The sequence below is a fragment of the Scomber japonicus genome, chromosome 23, assembly GCF_027409825.1.
Source record: "Scomber japonicus isolate fScoJap1 chromosome 23, fScoJap1.pri, whole genome shotgun sequence".
In the NCBI taxonomy this organism is placed as follows: domain Eukaryota; kingdom Metazoa; phylum Chordata; class Actinopteri; order Scombriformes; family Scombridae; genus Scomber; species Scomber japonicus.
In genome coordinates, this window is record NC_070600.1 from 13,503,438 (window position 1) to 13,512,647 (window position 9,210).

Below are 9,210 nucleotides of genomic sequence, written 5' to 3' on the forward strand. Positions count from 1 at the left end.
TGTGTGTGCGTGTCCGTGTTTGTGTGTACCCATGTGGAGAAAAAGGATCGACAGAACATAAGTCAGTTGTCTGAGGTGGAAAAAAAATCACAGAGGAAACAGACAACATTGATTTACACACCGTTTTTGTTCTTCAAAACATATCCATCACTGATTGGCAAAAATGATTTATCACTGTGTGGAGGGTACTGATTGTAGCAGAGTTTTATACCCAGGACTAACAGGTCCAGAGCACTGCATTGCATTAAAAGAGGACAGTGACTCTTTGCCAAATTAGCTTTTTGGATAACGAAGCGACTGTAGCGGTTTTACCTCCGTCTGTCCTGTTTCTTTGTGGTTTTATGATGCTGAGCTACTTACTGTCCACTGAACATCCTCTGACTGCCTGGACTGCGGTTAATTAAATTAACTGTGCACCAAAACCTTTAGACAATCCTAAAATGAAGCAATTGTCTTTGTTTTGTCTTTTTGATAAAGATTTTTACTAAAAAAAATCACTTTGCATTAGCCTCACTTCTATCACAAAGCCATCTCTTAGAAGGGTTTGTTACAGATACCATGGTCATAGCTTTGGAATCATATTCTTTTCACCCTTTTCTTTATAATACCAGAGGGGTTTTTTTGTTTTTTTTGCCTCAGCAACAGAAAGCACTTGGCATCTCTCTGAGCCACAAACAAGCATCCTTTTTATGAAGCTGCTGAATCTCTGTCTGGTTGTATTTGGATCAGTGGGGGTGGTGGTGGTACAGAAACAAAAATCTATTTAAGTGTGGGACTCAAAATCTGTACAGTGACTCAACAACACTCTCCAATCTGCAGCTACAGTTGAGAAGTGAGCAAAGCTGATCCAGTATATCAGTCTGTGGTTGTACCTGCTCTCACACTGAGCACTCTTGCTAATCTTTGGGTAAAAAAAGGGTTAAAAAACACTTCTGTAGCGCCATATCTCTTGAATTTCATCCTGCATATTTTAACACAAGAAGCAGCATATATTTCACATCAGCGTCTGCGGCTGCAGCGCCACTGCATCATCTGTCAAATGTGCACGCTGCTTGAATCGAGATCAGAATTGTGGTATTCATTACATTCAATAAATGTACAGGGATCTGTCTCGTTGGCATTGGTGCAAGGACGTTCTGTATACATGAAGCAGTGGCGCGCATGTGACAACGACAGCAGGACTTCACGGTCATCAGACAGTTGCTCTAAAATTATGCATTTAAATGAAGCAGCTTTTCCTGTGGTCTTTGGATGCATATGACTAAAATTAAAATGGCTTAAGTATACTTTTTAATCTCAGGTTGCAGTATTTTTAAAAAGCAATGGCATACTACGTTGTCCGAATGTTTCTATTTGTATGTAGATGTGGACTTGTATGCAATTTTACTTAATTGCTAGACATTCATCTCTTTTATAGAAAGTACATTTGTATTTCTGGACATTTGATCCATCCCATGTGTGATTAAAAGATAAAGCTTTAGGTTAAATGTTGGACATATTTCAGTAACACACATAAAGAAAGCCAAAAGAAAGACATCAGTGATAACATTACATACACTGTACATTCACATAATTTCAGGTATTACTTTTTAATGTGCTACATTTCAAAAAATTGTTCACCAATCTGCAAGTCACTAAATTCAAGTTCTTTACTGGTAGTTGTGAAATGTTTAGCTTTTTTTGGTTCAGATAGGTTAAAGTTTCAGTCTATGGTGCTGCAGTAACTATGGACACAGACAGAGGGCGCTAGATAACTGGAACTGACTGGACACGAGAGAAGAGGAGTAGGGAGAAAAAAGAGAAAGGGCAACAGGGGTGAGAGGAAAAAGAGGAGATGGAGAGTAAGAAAATGAGAGGAGTGATCAGGAGATGATAAAAAAAGGTGGAAACTGGCTGTTTGTAGGGGAGAGCGAGAACATAAATGAAGAGATAGCACTTAAAGGCGACATTTTAAACACTAGTGTGAATTCTTCCCCCAACCTCTCTTCCTTTCTCTCTCTTTCTCCCGTAAAGAGCTTGTTTTTGTTTTTGAGGTTTTGCCAAATTCATGTTAGAAAGCACAGCTATATTTCCATCCTCCATCTACAGTATGTCACTTGACTTCTGCCTCCCTCTCTCTCTCTCTCTCTCTCTCTCTCTCTCTCTCTCTCTCTCTCTCTCTCAATCACTTCCTCCATCTGACCACGGCCCCTCTTCCCCCCCTCCAGCCTCCTATCATGCATGGTTGGGCACGGGCCATTTGCTTCCACTCCAGCAGGGCTGTACCATTAGCGACCAGCAGGGGAATTGTTGTTCACTGCATGCAGCTGGGTACAGGTGTGCTGATGCTTGCTCTCTCTCTCTCTCTCTCTCTCTCTCTCTCTCTCTCTCTCGCTCTCTCTCTCTCTGTCTCTCTCTCTCTCTCGCTCTTTCTCTCTCTGTGTTTGTGCCGACTATTAGCATCAGTGTCAGTTTAGTCTCTCAACACTGTGGTTGGCTATGCTCACACTACAGTCAGTTTATGATTCTGGTTTATGACAACTTGAGTCTTGTGCTATATAGCTGTCCATCATTCCTATCAGTAATACAAATATTCTACATAAATTAAAAATGAATTAAGAAATCTTAGAAAGAGACATGCCTTAAAAGAAGTCAGATGTTCATTATAACTACAGCTGTAATGATTAGCTATTCAGTCAATTAGCCAATTTATTGTCATTCATTTGAAACATTTGAAACATTTGAAGATGTCAGCTTGGGCTCTGGTAACTTGAGCTGTGCATTTTTTCAGCTTTTGCTGATATCCTTGAAGCCAAACTACATTGTAAATAGTAGATTAATCAGTAATTAAAAAATTGGTTGTGGCCCTTATTATAACCAACATAAATGATGACCAAAGCTACAAATACAAGATGTACAAGATTGGTCATTTAGGAATACAGATTTAGGAGATACAGATTTCTGCACAGTTTAAAGAAAAGAAAAATAAACCTATAGGCTACTCTCTCTGTCACACACACACACACAGACACACAGACACACACACACACACACACACACACACACACACACACACACACAAGCCAGCTAAGTGTGACTCAACAGAAATCTGTTTCTTTCCATTGTCTTCCTCTATCAGTCTCTATCTCTTTCTCTGTCTCTGTCAACAACCCCCCTCCTCTTCTTTCAACCTCTTGCCTTGCCTCTACCCTCACTTTGTCTATCCCCTTTCACCATCCCTTGATACACACACACACACACACACACACACACACACACACACACACACACATACACACACAAACCCCTCCAGCTCTCCCCTCAGCCTTGCCCACTCTCAGTGGGCACTGTGCCCAGAGAGAGGCAGCATGAGCTGGGCAAGGAGCCCCAGGCAGAGCCCTGTAGCTTCACCAGCACCGTGGAAGCCTTGAAATAAGGAGAGAAGGAGTGGATGAGATGTAGGAAGGGAAGAGGGGGAATGAGAGGGTTAAAAAAGGAAGACATAGGAGAGGCGATGAAAGGAAGAGGGAGGCAAAGAGAAGAAAAGTGAGGAGGATGAAGAGATAAGAGGAGGCAAGAGCAGGGGAGACATGCAACAGAGGGAGTGGGTAAGAGAAGGAGGAGAAAAGCACAGGAGTAGGGGAGACAAAAGGAGATTAGAAAAAAAGATAGATCAATAGACAGAGAGATACAGAGAAAGAAGAAGAAAGATACAGACCGAAAGGAGAAAGTGTGAGGCAGAAAGAGAAAAAGAGAGAGCTGGGCAGACAGCCAGCTCTCCCGGGAGAGAGAGAGGTCAGAGCAACGGACACATCTCTGGAGAGAATGTGCATGTGTGTGTGTGGGTGCGCATGTGTGTGTGCATTTGAATGTGTGTTTGCGCGAGAGAGAGCAGCGAGGGATGGAGGGAGGAGGAGAGAAGAATGCAGAGGAGGAGAGCGGAGCAGTGGAGCGCAGAGTGAGAGAGGAGGGCTTGTATAAGATACATACTGAATGCCTGAAATGCGACCTTGGAAAACTATATCGGTGTATTTGTGTGTGAGTGTGTGTGTGTTTCTTCTCAGCCCCAAGCCTATTGGTTCCTACTGAAGATGTGTATCTTAAAATAACAGAAAACATATCATCAAACATGTTAAAAATATATTGTAGTATTTTTTTAAAGAGTAATTACCTACAATAAATGTGCTTCGCAGTTTTTAGGAAATGTTACCCAAACAAAAGTAAATGATGCCTTTGTTGGGGACTATTTAAAGGCTCAGTGGCACTTCAAAATTCATCCGCATGTCCTTGCAAAAAAGACGGTGTCAGAGCAGAGGCTTGGTAACAGAGATATATTTGCTGGGCTAGTTGGTGAACTACTGTAGCCGATGAGCAAACAGCTACATTTATTCACGCTAGCAAGCTGTGAACATGCTAGCACTCTCCAAGCTTCTTTGTACAAGGCTAATCACTCAACCATTTTTTTCAATCAATTAATATTTGAAGGGTATAACAGTGCTACAAGTTAGCTAGCTGACACGTAAGCTTGTTAGTTTTTAACTTATAGGACGTAAGGTTCAAAAGGCGTGTTTATACCATTGACTCTTGTCTCAAATCTGTTTTTAAGCTGTAATTTCAGAGAGGAATGAACCCGATGCGAGAAAAGTGTGCAGTGTTATTAAGCCTCTGCAAGCAACTCCCCTGAATGTGGTGTTTTTCTATTAAAATTAAAGAATTTTTAATGCCATAGGTCTTTAATTGCATTGTGCTTTTAATGAATAAACTTCAGCATCTGTGTTCATATTTGTAAAGAGACATACCCAGTGCAATGGTGCAGCTCAATGATGATAGTTTTTGTACAACAATAGAGGTCCATGACACCGAGGAATAAGCTACTGTATTCCAGACTTTCACCACACAGACAATACTTATCAGTAGGTTAATTCATTGTGGGTTTTTTGTTTGTTTCTTCGTGGAATTTGTTGACAATGAGAAACATTGAGTATTGCCTGCCTTATCCCTTAAGAAGGATATAGAGTTCCAACATTCCTGTCAAGTTTTACCCAGAAAGTATCTGTTCAACTGTTTGTATTCTTGATAACACTGAGGGCATTGTGGGTTATAGTGTGTGTGTGTGTGTGTGTGTGTGTGTGTGTGTGTGTGTGTGTGTGTGTGTGTGTGTGTGTGTGTGTGTGTGTGTGAGTGATTTTTTTCCGAACATAGGTTGTGTGTGTGTGTGTGTGTTAAGGCAGTGCAGGTCATGGAGCGCTGTGTGTATGTGTGTGTCAATAACAGTATCTGGAGGCCACAGGATTACGTGACCTTGCATGCCACTGCCCCCCCCTCTCTCGCCCCCCCCCCCCCTCTCTCTCTCTCTCTCTCTCTCACTCACACACACACACACACACACACACACACATAAACACACACACACACACACTCACACGCACATACACATAAACACATGCACACACTCACTCAACACAAAGCCCCATGAAATCCTCTGACTCCTAAGGGTCTTTATGAGGCTCTTGCATTGGTCATGGACGGCTTTCAGAAAATGAGGAGGAAGAGGTGATGTTGAAGGAGATGTTGATCTGGGTAGAAAAAGACAAGAAGAGGAGAATGAAGGAATAGGAAAGAGAGGAAAGAAAGATAGGGAAGTGAACTGCAAAAGAAGGAAATGTGGAGAATCGTACAAAATTGCCTAATAAGACATTGAAGAATGGTATTTGGCAAAAGGAGGAATTGCTGCGTGAAGTAGATTCCTTGGTAATTTTTTTCTAATTTAGGAAATGTGACATCCTTACACTAGACAGAAATAGTAAGGAGGAGGTCTGGGTGGAAGATCTGGCAGACAAAGAACAGGACTTGGACACCAGACGATCCACATCCTGGTTTAGGCCTCTGAAACATTTTAAGGTTATGAAGAGATTGTGAGACCCTTTTTTTTCTGTGACTTTAACCAAGAATCTTGAGTTGCCTTAACATAACCATACAAATGAATTATGTGGGAAAAACTAATTACATTTTGCAGATACATTTAGTAAAAACATGTCTTCATTAGTGGCAGATGAGCAGAGAGAGAGACAGAAAAGGGTGAGACAGCACGATGAGGAAGATGAGGAAGTGGTGAATGTAAAGAATTGGTTGGGTAAACCTTGAGGCCCTGAAGACCTGGGCATTATTTCAGCTGTTTTTCAGCTGTGTGTGTGTGTGTGTGTGTGTGTGTGTGTGTGTGTGTGTGTGTGTGTGTGTGTGTGTGTGTGATATAGGGACAGGTGGGCATCGTCATGTTATCCTTGCATGCATCTCTGTTTCTCTTAATCATTCATCCTCCTTATCTATCAATCTTGAGTGTGTTTGGATTGTCTAAGTTTGCAATGTGTGTGTGGTTATTGACAGATTTTTATCAGTGCAGTCCATACAGTCATACCATGCTTGTGTGTTTTTGCATTTGTGTGATCTTTGTACTTGTCTGTATTTGCGTGTTTGCACTTGTGTATGTGTGGGCTCACATTGCTATCCCTACGCTGTGTATTTGTGTGTGTGTGTGTGTGTGTGTGTGTGTGTGTGTGTGTGTGTGTGTGTGTGTGTGTGTGTGTGTGTGTGTGTCTGCCACGAGCCCCAGTGAGATCCAGCGAGCATGACGGAGAATGACAGGTTGATTTATGGCATGGCTATAAGTAGAATGACTACTGCTAGAGAGAAAGAGTGTGTGTGTGAGGGAGAAAAACACGACAGAGAGGGAAAGAAAAGAGAGGTAGAAAAGGAAAGATGGTTGGGAAAAAGAAGGAGAGATGAGGTGATAAAAGAAGAAGAGAATGTAGAGAAAGAGGGAGGCTGAGGAGTGAAAAAAGGAGCGATGGGGAAAAGCAAGAGTATAGAAAGGAGGAGGGGGGGGGTCGGAGAGGGACTGATTGAGTGGGATTAAGTTGCCTATTTGCATATTGCTAAAAATGACAGAGAGAAACTGCTATTACTGGAGAAAAAAAATGGAAAAAAGAGAAACAGGGAGGAGATGAAGTTAACTTCTTGTCTGCGAAGGAGCCTCTGAGTTGTTTTAATGACAAACTCGGCTCACGTTGTGCAGCGTTCTGTGAGTCTCAATAGGAAAATAACATTATCTCCACAATTACATTTACATTTTTAGACATTTAGCTGATGTTGTTATGCAGGGCGACATACATAGAGTGCAAATGAGCTTCAATTCCCAGATCAGTAACAACGCAAAACGAGTAATATCCAGGAGAACGTTCGAGAGTCTCAGCGGTTCCTGCAGCCGACACAGAAGAAAGAGGTGCTGTGAAGTGGAAGGTGGTTTCACTGTCAGATGTGAAATCATATATGCTGATTTAAATATAAAACTAGTATATTTAAGCAAGTTATATAACCACAGTTAACATTTTATGTGGCATGTGGTTGATGCTTGTTAAAAAGAGTGACTTACCTAACCAACACGTGCTATGATTTAAATGATGATGTGATTTTTATAGATTAATATAAACTTAAAGACATTGGTGTAGACTTTTTGGCCTCCATGAACATAAATCATCCTCTAAATCTCAAAGATACTGTACAACATGATTTGAAGAGTGAGGCTTTTTGAGAGTTCAGCTTTTACACATCAAGATGAGTATACTCTTCACTGTGGTCTCTAGGGGACATTTATAAAGTCTGCCAAAATGACCCAGACGATGTCATTAAGAGTTGTCTCAGCTTGAAGACTACAAATCTGTCAAAACATAGCATATAGAGCAAAGTGGGAGCACTGAGTTTGAAAAGTAGGAGCAGGCCTGGAGAGTTTAGCAGAGAGATGCAGTCAAGTTGCATTGTGGGAAGTGTAGAATCTATTCATTTTGGACTCTTACACTAAATTGCTGAACACTCCCAAATTGAGAAAGGACACCAAATCAAGAATGTCATGTTGAACCTCCTGAGTAATCCAGAGAAACCATTAGAAAGACCATTTTAATAAATTGAATTTTGACTAAGTAGATGGATGATGAGTGGTGTCATTTGTTATGTAATGCGATGATGTGTATGAAACAACGTGGACCCTTGAGTGAACATCAATGACCAAAGATTGAGCGAAAAACAGTAGATGAAGAGTTGGACGACTACTGTAAACACAGCTTCAAAGCAAAAGACAATGATAATCGTCTCCATTGCAAAAAGAATGGTTTGACCAGACAGTGAACCAATGATAAAGCAATTGGCTTAAATTTGATTTCTTAATTTACAGCGCCACTTCATTATGAAATGTCTGGGATAAGAAAATGGAAGAGATGCGTATTCAATCACAATGGGGCTTTTCATTTGAAACAGTGGACAGCATTCAGCATATTTTTTCTAATGGGTTAATTCAATCTGAACTGTGTGTCTCAAAGTGAAGTGGAGATAACGGTTGTCATGAGATTTGCAGAGTTTAAAGGGAACTGAGAACAGCCTGTAACTCTCTCTCCTGCTACACACACACACACACACACACACACACACACACACACACACACACACACACACACACACACACACACACACACACACACTTGCCAGAACAATTGCTCCCATGACAACCTGGCAACCAGGAGGGCTTTGAAGCATACAGGTCAGTGTGTGTGTGTGTGTGTGTGTGTGTGTGTGTGTGTGTGTGTGTGTGTATGTGTATGTGTGATTTTTTTTTCTGAACATGGGTTCAACCTGTAGTTTTATTTCTACTTTTTTTGCTCACTTCATCTGTCTTTCGTTTCTTTCCTGCTTTGCATAGGAAGCAGCACTTACCCTGGTCTCTGCTCGCGGGTAGAAAATGAGAGAATGTCGAAGAAATCAAGAAGAGCAATAACGAGTGATTTCAGGAGAGAGAGAGAGAGGGAGAGAGAAATATGAGAGAGTGAGGTAGATAGAGATAGCGAGAAAAAGAGAGAGAGGGAGAGAGAGAGAGGGAGAGCACCGTCTTTGATCTCACTCCTTGTGGGAGCTGGTCTCGGCATGCAGCCAGAACACCCCACGGCACTCACATGCACGCACGCACACACACACACATACACACATACACACACACACAGCAAACAGACGCACACACATATTTAGGTCTAGCTGGCCTGCTCCAGGGCTTTGTTGATTATTTCTGCTGGGAGGATCAAAGACGTCGAGGCCCCCCTCCTTCCCTCCTCCGTCCTTCATCCATCCATCCTTCACCTATCTGTCTGTTCTCGGGTCCATCTGTCTAGATGGATGGATGGATGGATGGAT